Genomic DNA, 20225 nt, shown 5'->3' on the forward strand with positions numbered 1-20225 from the left:
ATAGAGATCTTCTGTGTTTACTTGCCCAGAATCCATGACTTCTGCTTCTGCTAGGAGCGGGTTAATTTTCCTTTAGGAAAGCCCTCATCTCTGTTCTTTCTACATTGCTCCTGTATGAGACTGACCCCACCCTCTGGCTCTAGAGGTGGGCAAGTCACTCAGGCACAGCAGGTCACAGGCAAAGTGTTTGGTTCAAAATGAGTTCCTGACAATCCAAAACAATGAGTTATCTTGAGGTATTTTCACTGCAGTTATTGAAAACTGTGTTGGTATGGAGATGCTAATGGCCATCTTTTCATGTTAAGGTAAAAGCTTGCCTGAGAGAGGAACCAAAGTAATGAAATAAAGAGATGTAGAAATACAAACTGTCTTGAAGTCATTATTGAAGGCCTGGATTATCCAGTTCTGCATGGATCAGATTTATCCCCTGAATATGTTTTGACTATAGGCAACATTTTTTTCCTATTGTTTAAGCGAAATATATTCGCTTGTAACAAAAAAAGCCATAATAAACATAAACTCTCTTTAAAATTAAAAAAATAAAATAAGAACTCCTTAGTATGATCTCCCAGGTTATATCATCAGCTCCTTGCCTGATTTTCCAACTTCTTATTGTACTCTCACCCTCCTCTAATAAAACTCCATGCATACTAAGGTTATCCTCCCTTCATCCTTCTGGGTCTCTTCTCTGTGTTCCACATGGCTCACCCATTCTCATCCTTCAGTCCCTGGCTCAAATATTAAGGAAAGCTTCTCTGATCAAACCTGTTCCCCATCTCCCCACTTCAAATTTTCTCATTTCATCACTCAGTTTTTTTCATGAAAACTATCAGTATCTGAAATGATCTTGCTATTTGGTTGTTTACCTTTTTTATTGTCTCCCTTCTCCACCTGGAATGTAAACTCTGTGAGGGAAGATACCTTATCAATCTTGAGAAACCCACAGTGCCTGACTTTTGGTAGGCATATAACAAATATTGCTGGCAAAAATTATTTGGGGAATATAAAAAATGGTGAATTTCATTTTTATACACAGCAATTATATAGTGCTGACTACAATGCCAGGCACTGTCCTAAGGATTTTTTAAATTATTTATTTATTTTTATTTTCATAACAATCTCATAAGGTTGGAATTAGTCTTACCTCCATATGACTGACCAGGAAGCTGAGCTGCATGATAGTTAAGCCATATGCCCAAATGGGAGAGCTAAGTAAGGTTCACACCCAGCAGCTGGTTTTTGATTAATTTCTCTCATCCTCTGTGCCATGCTCTTGAATGATTCATTGAATGATTTGATAAACAGATTGGCTACTAAGAAACCGATCATCTCTAGGTGGGCTGAGAATGCCCAGGTACGAACTTAAAAAGCAAGTGTTGACCATGGATTCCATGCTCAGCCCAGCTATTAGAGGGAGGTCCTGAGAGGTCCAGCCTCACTCCCGTAACTGCTGCAGCACCATGCATGCTTGGGAGAGTTGTTAATTCACAGTAGTGGGTTATGAGTGCTTATAAAGTGTTTTACATCTATATAATATTATTATATAACTTTGGACAGTTGAAAAGATACCAATTCGTTCATTCATGGAGAAAGATTGCAAAGACTTTCAATGAGAAAAGACCTCAAAGGCATATTTTTACCATTCCTTATGAATTGGCATGACATTTTATAAAAACTGATCAACTATTTTATAGTTACTGCTTTGGATTTTTGTAGTGTACTTCGAATCCTACTCCTTAATAATTTTACAGTCTTCATGACCTGCACTACTAATCATTTGGAAATATGATTAATCCTAATAGAAAGGATGTTTCTCATTTAATCTTCAAAGCCATTTTTATGTTAACCAACATTAAAATCTGTGACTATATTCATTTCTTTCCATTGAGAACATTAGTCTTCCCTTGTTACAGACAACATTTTTTTTCTGTCCTTCTTTGGGTAAAACTTAATCCTGCTGAAATGAGTTGCAGCTGTTGTACAAATTCATATTTTTATACTGATAGGAAGCAGTCAGACATTTCAACTATTCAGTTTTGTTTAAAAGTAAGTTAACAGTTCAGTTCACTCTTTAGGAGACACAGATGAAGGAATTGTACAGGAATGTGTTTGTGGCCAACTGAATGTTTGTGATTAAAAGTACTTATGAAGGCAACATTGCTGGACTTGAAAAAAGTTATAAGGTCCTACAGCCTGGGAGAAATTCATTGAGGGAGAATCCACTAATGCTTGACCTCTGGCACTGGTAAATACCAGCCAACGATGCACAGACTTCGCTTCTAAATGACTAACTCTTACATAATTTCCTTTCCTTAACAATTCCATGAAGTCTCCAATTTTTAGAATTACAGAATCTGACATAACAAGATAAACTTTGATACCAGGCTTCCCTAAACACTGACCACTTTCTCCTCCTATCTCTATTCCTGACTCAGAACCATATTGATTTCCTTTTCTGGGAAATTAGAAAGCATTAGGAAAATTAGCATTTTGTACATTTTCTCTATATCACATTTCCCACTAGCAACTCATATCTTACCTAACTCATGAAATAGTGGCTAAACACAGGAACCTGAGGCTAAACTGGTTGAAGTTAGAATCCAGCTAACAAAAGTCTGTTTGAAGGCATCCCTGCCACTTTTAATAGTTGTCCAACTCAGAGTGAGTTAGAAACTCTTTTAAACCTCAGTTTATTCACCTCTAAAAAAGGGACATTATTGCCTACTTCAAAGAATGTAAGGACATTAAAGAAAATAATCTATGTTGAATACCTAGTATCTAATAATTAATCAACCAAAATACCCCAATAGTCATAGGAAGTAGTAAAAGCTTAACTCACAATCAAACACATATATGGCTCCAGCTACCATCAGCTGGTAAGAGTCAGAACTAATTCAAATGAACTTAAGGAAAACAACAATTCATTAATAGAAATTCAAAATAATACTGGGGTGTCTCATAGAACCCCAGGACAAGAATACCACTGGATCTCAGGAAGAACTGGAAGAGAGACTTTACAGTCAGCAGGACTCTCCCTGTCTCTATTCACATTTCTGAATCTCCATCTGATCCTTCTGATTTCCTCTATAGTTAGATTCCCCTTATCTTGTCCATATGGTAGAAATTATGACTGTTACATCTCCTAAGGGTTATAGGGTCAGCCATTCAAGAGGGGAAAGTTACTTATCTCTTTACATGCCACATCCAAATCTCTGAGGAAAAGCTCTGCTAGTCCACTTTGGCTCATGAACCCACAGCTGGTCCAGTAACTGAGGACAGGTTGTTGCTTGTTACAATCTTATTGATGAAAGGGGTTAGTGGTAGGAAAGAACAATTTAGTTTCCAGGAAAGGAGTTTCACAGGTGGCCAAGAAAATCACCAGCCTTCTCCAACTCTGTCCAGCTCTCTTCTCATGTTGAGATATTTGTATTTGGGAGGAAAGCTCCCTGAGTCATTTCTTGGTGAGCCTGGCTGTCATTGTTGTTGATGCCATTCTATTCCCAGGCATGGAACCCTTCTGCTGTCCTCATTTTAGCACCACGGCAACTGCCATTGACACAATTTATAGATTATCAAAAATGCTTATCTGATTCATGTGCTTTTATCTTTCCTTACCCTAATGGATTATAGAATACCGGCGCTTCAAAGTGAATTTGGAAAACAGAAATCTCTCTCTCTCTCTCTCTCTCTCTCTCACACACACACACACACACACACACACACATTTTAAAAATGAGAAAACTGAAGCCCAGATAGGTGAAAACCTTAGCTAATATCACATGGCAAATTGGTAAATCAGGACCAGAAGCCAGGTCTCCAGACTTATAGACTAATCTTCTTCCTAAACTAAGTTGGAGTTTCTTATTCGCCATCACCATTCATGACGCAGTTCCTTCTCCACAAGATACGATTGTGTGTCGTCGGTCTGAGCACTCCAATTACAGCAGTTGCCTTTTCCAACCCTAATTATGACGTTGCTGATTGTATCTGACTTCAGAGAAAGCAGCTGCTGCACATGGCTCTGAATTTCACTTGCTTTGAGCTTAGGGGCAAAAACGCCACCTGAAAGAGATTTAAATCATAAACTTATTATTTATAATTATTATTTATCTTTATTATTGATTTTTATTATTATTTATCTTTATTGTTGATATTTTATTATTATATTGATTATTGTTTATTTTTATTTTGATTTTTCCATTGTAAATTCTTTATTAGTAGTACATATATTAAGAAGCTAAGTATCCTATTAATGACACTTAAGAAGATATTACAGAGGAAGATAGCAAAAAATGTCTAATTGTGAAGTTTGACAACATCCTGAGACTTATGAATATTATGAATATTACTAATATGCCTGTGCTGTTGGGGTAACCTGCCCATTTCTAAAAGGAAAGGGATCAGTGGTTCCTGGAGGAAAAAAAAAAAAACACTTGGAAAATGCTTTCATCTACTTTTGGTGATTCTTCAAATAAGCCTAAATATTATATATTTAAAAAAATAAATATTATATATTTTAAAAATAAATATTATATATTAAAAAAATAAAGATTACTCTATAATTACTGTCTAATGTCAGATGTTCCCAAGACTATGTCATAATGTATTGAGCTTCACGATTATTTTTTTTTTAAGACACATTTATTCAGCGTCATGATCAGACTATTACATTTAGCACTCAACAGCATGGGTGCCAAAAAAAAAAAAATCTACATTAAAACCCTTTGTTGGAATGCTTTACACTTTCCACAGAACAGAAACTAAAATAACCTGTTATACAATTAGTCACAAATGCAGTCCTCGAGTTTTTTGCCTAAACACATGAGTATTGTCAAACATGTCTTCTTTGTAGCATCTAGGTCCTGCCACCACTGTGCTTGGCTGAGTTCACAAATTTGTTGTAACCTGTAGCTTCCCTGTCACTTCTCTGGCTCTCCTCTCCTGCTAAACTTTGTTTCCTGGCAGTAATTAAAACCTTCTGCCACCGCCATAGCTGCTGCTATGGCTGGAACTGCCATAGTCACCTTGGTTTCGTGGTTTGACCAACTATTGGCCTCCACCACCATAGGGGCCAGAGCTTCTGCCTCCAAAATTTCCTCCTTTCATGGGTCCAAAATTTGAGGATTGATTGTTGTAATTACCAAAATCGTTATAGCTTCTGCCACCTCCAAAGTTGCTTCCATCATTACCAAATCCACTATAGACATCGCCACTGCCACCATATCCACCACCACCTTGACTGCCACCAAAGCCACCTCCACCACTGAAGTTACCTCCACAACCAAAGTTGTCATTCCCACCAAAACCACCTCCATGATCCAAAGTTTCCAGAATCACTTTGGTCTCTTTGGCTGGAGGAAGCACTTGTCTTCTCTTGCTTCCATAGGGCTTTCTTTACTTCACAGTTGTGGCCATTCACAGTATGGTATTTTTGAATGACAATCTTGTCTACAGAGTCATGGTTGTCAAAGGTCACAAAAGCAAAACTTCTCTTTTGCCACTCCCTCAGTCAATCATGATCTCAATCACTTCAATTTTCCCATACTGTTCAAAATAATCTCTTAGATGATGTTCTTCAGTGTCTTCTTTAATGCCACCAACAAAAATATTTTTCACAGTTAAGTGGGCACCAGGTCTTTGAGAATCTTCTCGTGAGACAGCCCTCTTTGGTTCCACAACTCTTCCATCCACCTTGTGTGGCCTTGCATTCATGGCTGCATCCACCTCCTCCACGGTGGCAGCGGTGGTACATGTGATAAACCCAAAGCCTCTGGAGCGTTTGGTGTTTGGATCTCTCCTTACCACACGGTCGGTAAGCGTTCCCCATTGCTCAAAATGGCTCCTCAGACTCTCATTGGTTGTTTCCAAGCTCAAACCTCCGATGAAGAGCTTCTGCAGCTGCTCGGGCTCTTTGGGAGGCTGTGACTTAGTCATGATGGTGTGGGAGGGGAGACTTTAATGATGCTTACTCGGGGACGTCCAGGGGCAGAAAGGAGTAATCTAACGACCTATCCAAGCTTCACGATTATTTATTTATATTTTATATACACTTCCTGTTGACATAATGCCTATATATTTTTCTTCCTTTCATATATAGTTCATATCTATTGTTTCAATAAAACTCTAATTTTTTATAGTCACCCCTTTTCCACTTCAGTCCACGTAATTCTATAAAAAATATTTCTACCTTTAGATCCAAAAGGTGGCATGTAACCAAGATATGATCAATTAGAGCACTGCAATCACCTGGCCATGATGATGGGCTCAAGAATAACATGTGTCCCAATCATAGCCAATAAGACAATTTTAAGATATTTGTTGGAATCATTGGGTAGAATGCTGAAAAGATAAATTGTAAGTTGGTGGCAACTGCCAGGAAGAGAGTCTTTCTGAAATTTGAGCTAACACAGGAGAAAGGCAAGGAGAAAGAAGAATAGGATTAAATGGAGTTCAGTTGATACAGTTTGAGCCTCTTGATCAGCCATACATAAAAGGTTTGTTGTTTTTAAATAAGATAGTTTTAATTATTTTTATCTGTCATGATACCACTGGATCTGTCAGAATCCAGTGGTAATTAGGGAAATATCCTAACTAATTCTATATAAAAACTTCTTTTACAAATCTATATGTCATATAAGCATTCTTTAGTGTATCCACCCTAACTTTAGAAAAGTAGAATTCATTGAAAAGGGTAATTGGAAACAGTGTAAGATTCCAAGATGGAGGATGTCATGTTTTCCAAAATGAAAAGACTGACAATTATTAATAGTGGGTTGATACCAGCATTTGAACTTAAAAAAATAAAATAAAATTGTAGTAATCAAGATAGGAAATAAGCACACCCTAATTAATGAAGATGGAAAGGAAGGAATAAACAATGTAGATGTTGGAGAGAAAAAACATCAGCCCTTAGATATAAGAATATTTACCCTCAGGTTTTTGTGTTTTCTGGTAATAAGGTAGCATGACTTAGTGCATTTGGAGAGTGAGTAGGAGGTGGCAATCGTGAAAGTAAAGTTCACTGTTCTATCTTTGCTGAGCTTCCTTTGATTTGGCACCAACACAGCTAGTTTGAGGACTCTGGGAACTGGATCATAGGTAGATAAGTCCATTTCCATGCCATGTGTATGGGGAAGGTAGGTTTACTGAGAGTAGGAGGAATTAGTTACATAATGGCTAATGGAGATTAGAACCCAGGCCCAGGCTGGGATGTCAGGAGCTCACAGAAATTGTGAAGAGAACTGAATAGAACATGCCATGCAGAATCTTGCAAGGTAGGGGAGGTAAACTGGACAAGAATGCACCTTTTCTGCTTTACCTATATATGAGGTCAAGGAAGATTAGCTAAACATAATGTTCTAGCCCACAGCCTATGTTTTTAAGAGGCTACCCTCATTGTTACAAAAAATTGGAATCCCTGAGTTCTACTTTAGTGTTATATAGCCATTGTTTAAGTCAGCTTTCTTCATAATCCTCTCCTAGTTTGTCTTAATAAAATAATATGGCAGATGATGACTATATTTAACAATAACTGTACTGTATACTTAAAATTTGCTAAGAGAGTATATCTTACATGTACTCAACACAGACAAAAGAAAGAAAGGGAGAAAAAGGTAAGTATGTGAGGTAATTGGTAGGCTGATTAGCTCCAGCATAGTGTTAATTTCACAATACACACATATATCAAAACATCAAGTTGCATATCTTAAATATATACAATGCCTATGTGTCAATTATATCTCAATAAAGCTAAAAAAAAAAAGCCATGTTTCTAAACAGCTAGATTCATGGTTATTAACTTAATTGGAAAATTCTTTAAAAATTTAGCATTGATGTTAGTTTAATGATATCTGATGATTTATCATATATGGCATTGCCAAAGCATTAATATGTGGCTATCTATTAAAAAACCACTTTTAGGGACACCTGGGAGGCTCAGTTGGTTAATTGTCGGACTTTGGCTCAGGTCATGATCTCAGGCTCAGGTCCTGTATAAAGCCCCACATAAGGCTCCCCACTCAGCAGAAAGTCTGCCCTTCCCCTGCTGGTGTTTGCGCTCTCTCTCTCTCTCCTAAATAAATAAATAAAAATCTTTTTTTTAATTAACAAAACAAAACATTTTTAGACTAATGCAACACGTTAGCATAATTAGTTAAACATATATAAATGTTAGTATTCTTTCATATATAGAATGCAAGAATCTATCATTTGAATTTTTAAATTTTTTAAAAATTTATTTTAGGGAGAGAGAGAGAATGTCGGGGAAGGGGTAGAGAGAGACAGAGAGGGAGAAAGAGAAATCTCAGACTCCTACTGAGTGTGGAGCCTGGAATTTTTAAGTTTTTAAAAATAATCTCTACTCCCAATGTGGGGCTTGAACTCACTATCCTGAGACCAAGAATTACATGCTTTCCTGATTAAGCCAAGCAGGCACCCTAAGAACCTATCATTTGAAACAAATAATATGTGTGGGATAATACTTAATTTTTCAGAACTCATTCAGAAAATAGACCATTATTTATATGTGTGACTTGAATTAATGTATCTTAGCTCTTAAAATTCTTATATTACCAGAACATTATGCATGAAATTTTGTATAATTTATGAAATAATTGCAGAAGTTACATTAATAAAATTAATTCTTAGATTCTTAGAGAATTTACAAAAATGCTTCATTTATTTCATGGAGCTATGTGACAATTAGTTGTTTACCAAACCCTTTACTTACAAAGTCTAAGGATACTTTAGATTCCTAAATCTAAAATCTTTGCAAATTTTAGATTTTAGGGATAAACTCTTATGAATTTGGACTTCTGCAAGAGTATATCAACCAAAAAAAGACATAACACAGGACAAATGATGAATATGGTTTTTTTTTTAATGTTATTTATTTATTCATGAGAGACACAGGCAGAGGGAGAAGCAGGCTCCATGCAGGGAGCCCGACATGGGACTCGATCCTGGGTTTCCAGGATCACACCCTGGGCTGAAGGTGGCGCTAAACAGCTGAGCCAGCCCGGCTGCCTGATGAATATGTTATATACAATTTTAATACTCAATGACTTCTAAGTACAAAAGCGCATTTATATAATATTTATGCTTAAAATCCACCCGCTTTTAAATTGCCACACCTAATTCAAAAGAATAATTTTTGTAAAAGCATTCTTGCCTTTCTCCTCACTTCTAAAGGCAAATAAAGTCCTAGTCTTTCTCCCAGATGAGAGGAGAATTTAGAGGGATACAAGTATCTGGAATAAAATCAGAAAATACAGTCTATCCTTGGTTGTCTAACAATCTGGAAATCCTTAAGAATTTGCTATGGAACCATTCTTGGGATTTGAGGGGGAAAGGACCTATTACTGAGGTGGGAACAATTAGATTCCATTTGCCAAACTCTTTTCCTCTCTATTTGACTTTCTACAGGGATTCTCTCCCATGCACTTCTAGCACATCCTTTTAAAAAAATCCCCCAAAGTCTCATTTTATCCATAAAGCCCTCTCTGACAATTCCTGCCCTGTTATGGCCCCAACTATTTTTAGACCACAGTCATAAATTGAGGAACAAAGTATAAATGACCAGAAGTGTTAACCACAATCTGTAAGACTAAAAATCTGTTGCTAGTTGATGTTGTAAGGGTCATAGCTTTTCCTTGACCTGTAGTTTTTATGCAGTCTCCACAGTGTATCTCAGTCTGTTTTGATCACTCAGGCCATATTATCTTCTCATAGAAGAACATTTTTTCCCTTTTTTATACTCCTAAAATTTATTTTACATGCTCAGAAGTTGGACTGCCTCTTATAAATTCCAATAGTTATTACTATCTTAAAAGTTCTTTAGAGAACATTTTGATTAAAGAATCTAACCATAAATCATCTTTTATAATCCTCAAGATTTATATTTCTGTAAAGGCTTGTATACTATATATTCACACATATATACATTATGTATGTGTGTATGTGTATATACACACACATACAAGAAGGCACTTATAGTAAAAGGTATAGTATTTAGAAGCACACAGAGGGGGGATGCCTGGGTGACTCAGTGGTTGAGCATCTGCCTTCAGCTCAGATTGTGATCCCCGGATCCTGGAATCGAATTCTCCATCAGGCTCCCCGCAGGGAGCCTGCTTCTTCCTCTGCCTATGTCTCTGCCTCTCTGTGTCTCTCATGAATAAATAAATAAAATCTTAAAAATAGTGATTCACTTTTCTAGGGAATAATTTTCATGTAGATGGAATCAAAAAAGTCATAGAAGTAAATTATTAGTAATATTAACAACAGAAGTATCCTATTTCATTATTCCATAATTTTTCTACTTTCTGTAACCACCCAGAAACAACAAACAGCACATTATTATCATGCTCTTTTAGAAACTTGATTGCATTGACTTTGTATACTTTGAATAAGAAAAATAACATGATCATTTCAGACATGATTATACCCACATAAATTAAAATAGTAAATTAAATAAAAAACCCATACTGGAGTTTTGCTCTTTGCCTCCCCAACATTGTTCCTTTCAGTAGTATACATCCTAGATATATGGGAATCTGAATAGTCAAGGCTGCAGATTACCCAGGCCTAAACCATTCAACATATCCTATTACTGTAGTTACCTAGGTGATTGGTTCCCAGATGGTAATCTCAGTGAAACGTAGCAAGAGGCAGTGGATTTCAGGGGAATGTCGTCAAAGAGACTCCTTTCCCACTGGCATGCAATCCTGGAACATATAAGAAGATGATTCAGCCACACTGCCACCTCAGTGGAAAATCCTGCTGCTTCTGAGGTCATATTATTGGGCCTCAGAATAAAATCAAAACAGGGACAGGAAGGGCTGGATAGATGAAGAGAAACTGAGTCCAAATAACATTTGAGCCCCAAATCCAACCATGTTGGTGGCCCTACTTCTGAATGTTTCTGATACTGATAAATGTATTTGAACTAGTAAAGTCTCTTACTGTTTTCTGACCCTTGAAATCTGAGCACACAATCCTTGGTTAGAGTGGAATTTCTAAAGTATTATCAGGGTGTTTTCCAAAGATACTGCTCCCAGGAAATTTCTCATCAAAATGTTTCCATGATCAAATACAACTGGGAAAAAGTAAATGTAATACTATATTTTTCTTTAGGAAAATGCTCTTTTAACACCAATCCCCTCATTAAAATCCTTTGCACTTAAGATAAAAATCATCTTTTGTATGGCCTATAAAATTCTGCATGAATTTACCCTTCATTATTTCTTCTGTTTCATCTTGGGCTTCTTGTTTCTGGGGCCCACATTGGTCTTTTCTTCCACCCATGTAACAAACTTCCTCTTGCCACAAGCCTTTGGATTTGGTGTTCATTCTGCCTGGAATGCTTGTATGTATCTGGCTAATTTTTACTTCTTTTTGCTTCAGCTTAAATCTCACTTCTTATTGGAGGCCTCTCCGAAATCTGTTCTCCATTTAAATTGGTACGCTTGCTCATTCTTAGGGCATCTTATTCTTTCTCTTCATGGCACAATACAATTTTTTGCAATCTGAGTATTTATGTCTTTATTTGTTTAATCCCTCTCTTCTCATTAATTTAAAAATTCTGTAAGAACAGAAACCATGCCAGATTTGTTGACATCTCTTTGAGCAAAACATGGTGCTCTTCCTGGCACACAGAAGGGACTGGATAAAATATTGCCTGAATGTTAACTAGGGCCATGGGGCATTTTAGCCTATTACAGCATTTTAATAAGGAATCCTATTTAGGTATGTTAAATCCACAATTTCCCAAATTATGTAAAAACTGAAATTTTTGTGACTAATTAACATGTATGAATATTCCTAGATACTATTATTCCACAGCTCACAGATCAAGAAACACTATTTTACATAGTTTAGTCATTTGCCATTTAAAGACTCAAATCTAAAAGCCCAAGTTTAGGAGTGCATGGGTTAAGCATCTGCCTTTGTTTTTTGTTTATTTGTTTTGTTTTTTATTTTTTTTATTGGAGTTCAATTTGCCAACATATAGCATATCACCCAGTGGTCATCCTGTTAAGTGCCCCTCTCAGTGCCCATCACCCAGTCACCCCAACCGCCCGCCCACCTCCCTTTCCACTACTCCTTGTTCATTTCCCAGAGTTAGGTGACTCTCATGTTTTGTCACCCTCACTGATATTTTCACTCATTTTCAGCCATTGTAGAATACAGTATGAAGTTTCCTCAAAAATTTAAAAATAGGGATCCCTGGGTGGCGCAGCGGTTTGGCGCCTGCCTTTGGCCCAGGGCGCGATCCTGGAGACCCGGGATCGAATCCCACATCAGGCTCCCGGTGCATGGAGCCTGCTTCTCCCTCCGCCTGTGTCTCTGCCTCTCTCTCTCTCTGTGACTATCATAAAAAATTTTAAAAAAAAAATTTAAAAATAGAAATACCATATGATCCAAAAATTCCTCTATTTGGTATTTACCAGGGAAAATAAAAACACTAACTTGAAAAGACATATACACCCTTATGTTTATTGTAGCATTATTTACAATAGCCAAGACATGGAGGCAATCTAAGTATCAATAGATGAATGGTTAAAGAAAAATGTGGTATACATACACAATGGAATATTACACAGCCATAAAGAGGGATGAGAGAGTGTCATTTGAGACAGTGTGGATAGACCTAGAGAGTATTATGCCAAGTGAAATAAGTCAGACTGAAAAAGATAAATACCATGTGATTCCATTCATAAATGTATCTAAAAAATTAATAAGCAAAAGACAGTATTAGAAATATAAATACAAAGAAGAAACTGATGGTTGCCAGAAGGAAGGGGCATGGGGTGTTAGGAAAATGAGAGAGGGGGAAAGCGAAATACAGACTCCCAGTTATGGAATGAGTAGGTCATGGGAATAAAAAAGCAGAGCATAAGGAATACGGTCAATGACATTTTAATATCAATGGTACTTCTACTTGTGATGAACATAGTATAATGTATAGAATTGTCAAATAACTAAGTTGTACAACTGAAACTAATGTAACATTGTGTGTCAACTATACTTAAAAAAACCAGAACAGCTAGATGCTGTCTACAAGTATACCCCCAAAAGGAAGAGATATGAATTAAGTATAAAAAATTACTTAATCATTGGGTATTGAAGGGTATTGGTCTAGCTTTTATTTTTTAGGCATCCTTTAAATTAGATAATAACAGGCAAATAATTGTTATGAGGACTAGGTACTACCCCAAGGCATGTTCTAAAGTTTATATAAAAATAGGCTAAAATCCCAATAACCAGTGATGATAGCCATGTTCCCATTTACATTTAAAATGTGTATTTTACCAATACAGAAAATTACATATAAATGTCTTTTTTAAAAACCTCCAAAGAATACTTAAACCTGGCTCTTGCATTCCTTCCCCTTTAGAATGTAGAGCCTAGTTTTCAAGCGGAGTTCAGCCAGAAAGAGATGAGACAAGTTCAGGAATATATTAAATGGCTGAACACGTCAATAATCTAATCTTCAAGCCCAGGTTTCTAACCCCAGAGCACAATACAGTGCAGAAAGCATTGAAAATGTCCGTTAAGCTGAGCAAGTGTAGAGTGAACTATTATTTGCTTATCCAGCAGGAATTCTGCTCCAAATACAGATTTCTTTCAAAAGCCATGAGGTTCTCACTAACTACACATATGCATGACTTGCTCAAGGAAGAGTTGGGAAATGTCATCAGCTTAACCTGACAATCCTTTACCACTCATCTAGGTCTACTTTCCAACTTGATTTTAAACCAATAAATTCTGAAACAAAATTTAAAAAGAAATGTTACTGTTTTCCTCTTGTGGTTTACCCAACACCATCTGTGATGGTGTTTTTAATGTGTTCAAATTCATTTTCAACAGCCATAGAATGTAAGAGGCTTTCACTCCTTCTTAGCCCCACATTGGAACATAAAACACACACATCACTCTTCTAGAACGTGCACTTTGGAGGCCTGTACTACAAGAGAGAGACCCTTTTCACTGCAGCTGAGAGCAAAGTAGGAGACAGAGGGTTTGTTCAGTAAAATAATGCAGAGATGTCCTGCTAGAGATAATACTTGGCTATGTCAAAATCTGTTTAGCCTGTAAATATATGACATTTATATTTCAACAGTATCAGAGAAAATATAAAATAGAAGAAAATATCAATCAATCCAAAAAAGGCAAGAAAAAAGCTAGAGTAGAAGTTGGTATGATATATGTCAATGAAATGACTTCTTGAAAATCATAGATTTCATAGAATCATAGATTTAGATTAGTACCAAACCTTCCCCCCTCCACCCAAAAAAAAAACATGTCTTCTTATTAACAAAGAAAGATCATCTGGACTATTCAAGAATATAAAACAAATTAAATGTATAAAGATTTGAATGGAACAAATGATAGTATTTTCTTCTCAGATTCTGTGATTGTACACACAGAAAACCCAGAATTTTAATTGGACAAATTATTATTATAATTAATTGGAGATTTTAGCAGACTGATATATAATTATTACAGGAGTCCTCTCTGTAGTTCTTTATACCAGAAAGAAAATTTTAGACAAGAATTATTTTTAAGAAACTACTTGCAATAGCAACTGAAAATATAAAGCGCCTAGAAATAAATCTAGGAAATTATCTCTAAGACTATTTTGGAGAAATTTATCAAACTTTTAAAAATGATTTTTAGGAAGGCCTACATAAATGGAAAGATATAACATAGTTATGAATAGAACACAATAGCTTATAGACATTGATTTCAGGTCTATTTAATCTGTAACTGTGTAAATCCAATTAAAATTCAATAGGACTTTTCTTTGATGAATATTAAATTTATATGAAAAGAGCCAAGAAGAGCTAAAACATTCCTTAGGAATTAGCTAGAAGGAAATGACTTCTTAAATGTCTAAAAAAAAGTTTAAAGCTATAATGAATGAGACAAGGTAACAGTGTAACACTGGACATATTTTCTAATAAACCAAATAGAAGGCTCAAAAATGATACGAAATTCTGGAAATAGGTGCAGGGCAAAGATACACTGCATATAAATGGAAAAAGGAGGAACTACTAGTCAGTACATTGTCCTAAAACAAATATCTATAAGGGGCAAATGGATGTGGATCTTTACCTCCAATGTACAAACAATTCCAAATGTATTAAATCAGGACTGAAATCTGAAAGACAGAACTTTAAAACTTTTGGTAAATATCTAGGAGATATGAAATATGTGAATACTTTAGCCTCTCCTGAATACATAGGAAAAACCCAACATTAACTGGAGGAAAATGTTATAGAACACTCAGGTTTCAGTAATATTGCTGGAAAGGAGCTACAGTCAGAAACAATTATTTCATTTCTGGTCTGCAGTGGCCTAAAGAAAAGTAAGATAAATTTGCACAAATAATTAAATGAGGCATAAACATTTTTCACATTGAGCTACATGAATATTACAGGTTTTCTAAATCACTAGGTCCTTCATCTTAAAAAAAAAAAACTATACAAGACAATCTGTATATGAAAAAAAAATAAGTTTATGTAGATCACTTTGAATTCTGCTGTTATTGTGCAGACCTAAAATTAGCTATGTATTGCATTACTTCTTAAGCATAATCTGGGTTTATTTATTTATTTTTTTTCATGAACTGAAAAATTTAACACAATCTCCAAGAACCTTCAGCCAGGAAGGTTCTTAACCTCAAAAAGAGTAAAGTCTTCCTGTTTCTTCAACAATGGCTACAAAATGGGTCTAGTGTTTCCTTCCTTCTTCAAGGAATAGTAGTAATTAATTGCTGAGGTACTAAAAAAGAATTATATGATTCTATGGAATAATGGGCGAGTAATGTATTGTTATATTTGGACATTTTTTTCCCCTAATGAACTCTTCAGATTTTTTTGGTTGGTATCATTCCAAAAATTATAAATTAGGGAGAAATGTGTGTTCTCTCCCAAAGGGCAGTTGAACTTTGTTCAGAAATGCTTAAGAAAACATCCGGTGGGATGTTTGCTGATGGAGCTATGTCAACTCATCTTCAAGCCTTTCTTTCTAGAATCGTACAACAGTTACAAGTCCAAATGCCATGAATAGTTTTGTATCACTGACATCTCACTGCTAGTGGCACAGAGTAGTTCAAACCGGCTACTGCTGGAGGCCTGGACATGTTGTTTATTCAGGAGGAAGCAAAAAGTTAAAGGACAACATAAAATTGTCAGGGTTCTGGTTAGGCACAGGAACTAAAAATTAGAGACATTTTCAGCAAATGAGAAGAGTGTTTGTGTGTACTCACATACATGCTTAAAAATAGTCCTCCACTGAAAAGCATTAATAAATAAAAATGTCTAAGAAGATCTTTACAAACAAGACCTGAGCCATAGAATATCACAATATTTGCCAGTTGAGATGAGGTTGTTATTTGGCCCAGAGATTCTATTCCTCTTCCTTGTGTCTCGTCCCCTCCAGGGTTGCAGCAAAAGGCATTTTTCTGATAGAGGGATTCGGAGACAGGAACAAAGGTCATGAATGTGTGACTCTACAAAGAGAGGAATTCAAAAGAAGATTACTTGGATAGTTCTACTGTGCTTTTGATCTCTTAATCAAATTAGATGTAGAAAGTTACATGGCTTAGGCATTCTGAAAACAGACTTGATTTATTTTTCTTCATTTAATTCCTTCCAGCAAATACTACTGAGAGCTCATTACGAGCAAGTCAACAGGAGACCAAGCACAATCTTAGAATATCACCAGATTTAAGTATAAATCTGAAAGATTGAATACAAATTGGAAAAATTGAGATTACCTATTCATGAATAGGTATTGATAATCTACTATGTGCTTCTCATTGGGCCACACACTGGAGAATACAGTCATTACACATGGCACTTAGAATCTAATGGGATGGGTTATTGTTACAACTACAAACAGTATCACACAAATGCATAATTAGTAACTCTGAGAACCATGCAAGAGAACTATAGTGAAGAGTAGCGGATAGTTTTTGACCAGACTGGACATCAGAGAAGGCTCTCAAAGGATAGTTGAGCTTATGCTCAGTGATGAATAGATATTAACCTGGCAAAGGATTGAAGATGAAGGGATGAATGAACATAGCTTTGGGCATTTTCATATTTTTCACAACTCAAAAGCAGCACAGGCTTTACATTTCAAGAGAGTTTTAAAATATACTCACCAGTATCATTTGTCCTTATGAAAAATTGAATGTGCTCTCGGTTGAGGAAGTTTGTGGTAGAATCATTCAGCAGTGACTCTCTTTCTGGTCTAACCATACCCCTGGGCAGGGTCAGCTGCCAGATACATGGAGTAATTTGCGAAAGTTTATAGGACTCAGGTCAAATATCCTGACCTGTTGTTGCCTTCCCTGGGCACATTTCTAATGACCAGAATTCCTACTATTAAATTTTATTCCTTTGGGTTGCACAACCTCAATAAATGAAGTTATAGAGCATTGTCTTTCTAAATCAGACTTTGCCATGATTTTTCAAGACCTTGCATGATGTGGCCCCTTGTCTATCTCCACCCACCCCCAGCTCCATCTCTTGTTTCTCTCTCCCATATTCAGTGCAGCCCAGTCAGACTAGCCTCTTAGTTGTCTAATCACCATTCCTGCCCACTTCAGAGTCTTTACCACTCTTCTCTCTCCCTGGCATGCTCTTCAATCCCTTTTTTTTTCTTCCAGTTATCTACTATTTTTCATTTAGATTCCAATAAATATCTCAATCATACTTCCCTCAGGAAAGCCTTCTCTAATTCTCTAGGCCAGACTACCTTCTCACTATACACTGTGTTAACATCCTGTGCTTCTATTTAACTTTATCACAATTAAAATTAATAAACTAAATAATTAACTCATCATTTGATGTCTGTCTTCTTTGCTACTATAGTAAAGCTTCTGAGAAGCTTATGTTTTCTTTCTGTCTCTTTACAATAACTAGCACACAGTAGACATACAATATCTACTCAAGGAGGGAAAAAGGGAGGGATGGAGAAAAGTAGAGAGAAAAAATACACTGGTGGTCCAGGAGTTTATCTGCCTATCTTTCCTTTAAATAAACACCTCTCACCATTGCAAGTGACTTAGGTGGGAGTGGTTCCACCCCAGGGCTTGTGGCCCCACACCTCTCCATACTCCTGGTCATTATGATTCATTCAGACATGGGCATGTGGCTCAAACTGTGTCCATTAATGTTTTTTCCAAGATTTCTTCTCCAAGAGCTTTGAAAGAGATACTCTTGTTTCTTCTTAAATCACATGATGAAAGGAAAATGCAAATAAGATTTGTAACTATTTTCATTTGCCACACAAAAGAAGTAGTCAGCAGCAGGGAAAATCAGGGAAAAACCCTATAACATAGCAAATTGAGACACAGAGACAGAACATGTGGAAACAGATCGTAGGATCAAGAGTGACAGACTTTATGACATGCTGTGGGGCTCTGACCCAGCCACACTGAAGGCTTGGCTCCCTGCTCTTAGAGTTTTCAGTTACACAGAGCAATCCATTTGCTTCAAATTTAATTTAGGTTGGATTTTTGTTACTTGGGGGAAAAAAAAAAACACCTGACAAATACAGGAGTGAGGGGCATGTCTGAACAATTCTAACCCTTCTCATGGCAGAAATCATTTTATTCTTGCAACATCCCTAGTGCCAGAGCAGTGCCCAGGAATTCAGTGAGTACTTTGTGCCTCACTGATGAAATAATGAATGACCTCACAGTAACTGTGAATATTTTCAAAGGCACAGACAGAGGAAAGAAGTTGAAAGAACATCACTTCAACATGAGATCCAGAGTTTTTGTATGGTCAGTGGGAGTTACCTGAGTAACCACAATAGGTGGACTAGAAACCAGTTATGAAGCAGTAAACACATGGTCGATTCTGCTGGAGAAGACCTGGGCTTGCATCTCAGCAATGCTCTTTGTCCACTACTGGACTCTGGGCGGGCGATTAAATTCTCAGATCCTCAACTTCCTTATTTGCAAACTGCTGATAATAATTTATCATTAGGAGAACTATGGAGTTGTTGCTAGAAGGAAAACATGAAAAGGGTACAGAATTCAATGAGACAGTAAAAGAAGCACAAGAATCCAATCAAATGTTCTACACACACACACACACACACACACCAGAAGAAGTAGGTTATAATTTCAGAAGTAGATTACAATTTTGGTTGAACACAATGTCCCAAGGGCACTACTAAAATAAATGATCCAACACTCCAACTGTGGTTCTAGGAGGATTATCTGGAAGCTTTTTCTCCCAGGCCCCATATTCTATGTCCCAGTTTCTAACTGACAAATAACTGTACTGTGGTCCTAAGTTTATGGATTGATAACCTCAGTGTGTCTGACATGGTAACTGTCCTTTGAAACTTTTAAATTCTAAAAGGATATAGAAATTAAAAAAACCCTCAATCCTTAGTAGAAAAAGATTATGTTAAATTCCTCATAATCTGTGTTTGTCATTTAAGGTATTTTGTGTGTTTAAGAGAATCTGAAATATCAGTTTGTAAGTTTTAAGTGAAGTTATGAGAGAATTTTGGTCAAGAATAGTGGAATACCTGAGAGAATTTGCTTCATTACTCGGTTAAGTTTAATGTCTTAAATTAATTAGGGCTCTGCCACTTTTTATCTGTGTGACTTTGAACAAATTACTCATCACTTCAATACCTCAGTTTTCCTCGACCTCAAAGTAGAAATTAGAATAGCTACTTCATGGGATTGATGCGAGGATTAAATAAATTCATCTATATGTAAAAAGTTTAGAAGAGTATCTGGCATAGAGTAACACTTACATAAACGGTAGCTGTAAGGGTTTAGAAAGGTTTTGCCCCTTAAGGTTTTAAGTGTGCTGTCATGTATTTGAATCACTTAAGCAAACAAAATTATTAATTTTATAAATGCAGATAAAATACTTAAAGGAATGTGACTAAATTTTAAATATCTTGGTGGCTTAAGGAGGTTTAGCATGTTCAGTTTGATTACTATTTTGGTGCAGGGAAAAGTGATTTTATTTTCATACTGTTAATAGTATACAGTGAGAAAAGATCAAGAACTATAGGTTGAATAAAAAGGCTAATAGAAAGCTCAATATTTAAAATTTTTCAAAGTTAATAAGCTGAATATTAATTCAGATCCCAGCAACGACAACAAGTTATCTCAGCTCACCAAGAGTTACTACTGTCCCCAACCTCCCAGGGAAATTTACACTGTCAAATAGCAGTTT

At 36.3% G+C, this 20225-nt stretch overlaps 1 long non-coding RNA gene across 2 annotated transcripts; it reads right to left on the bottom strand.

Moving 5' to 3' along the window:
• Positions 1-1507: 1507 nt before the first annotated feature.
• LOC121498811 lies at positions 1508-17229 on the bottom strand. 2 transcript variants are annotated; one of them, XR_005989914.1, is made up of 4 exons: positions 17174-17229; positions 16351-16516; positions 10620-10724; positions 1508-4062 (listed from the first exon to the last, which is right to left on the bottom strand). It is a non-coding gene; the product is annotated as an uncharacterized LOC121498811 (long non-coding RNA). The 2 variants fall into 2 exon arrangements; XR_005989913.1 differs by having other exon boundaries at positions 16274-16516.
• Positions 17230-20225: the final 2996 nt, after the last annotated feature.

Source organism: Vulpes lagopus, chromosome 9, assembly GCF_018345385.1.
Source record: "Vulpes lagopus strain Blue_001 chromosome 9, ASM1834538v1, whole genome shotgun sequence".
NCBI lineage: Eukaryota > Metazoa > Chordata > Mammalia > Carnivora > Canidae > Vulpes > Vulpes lagopus.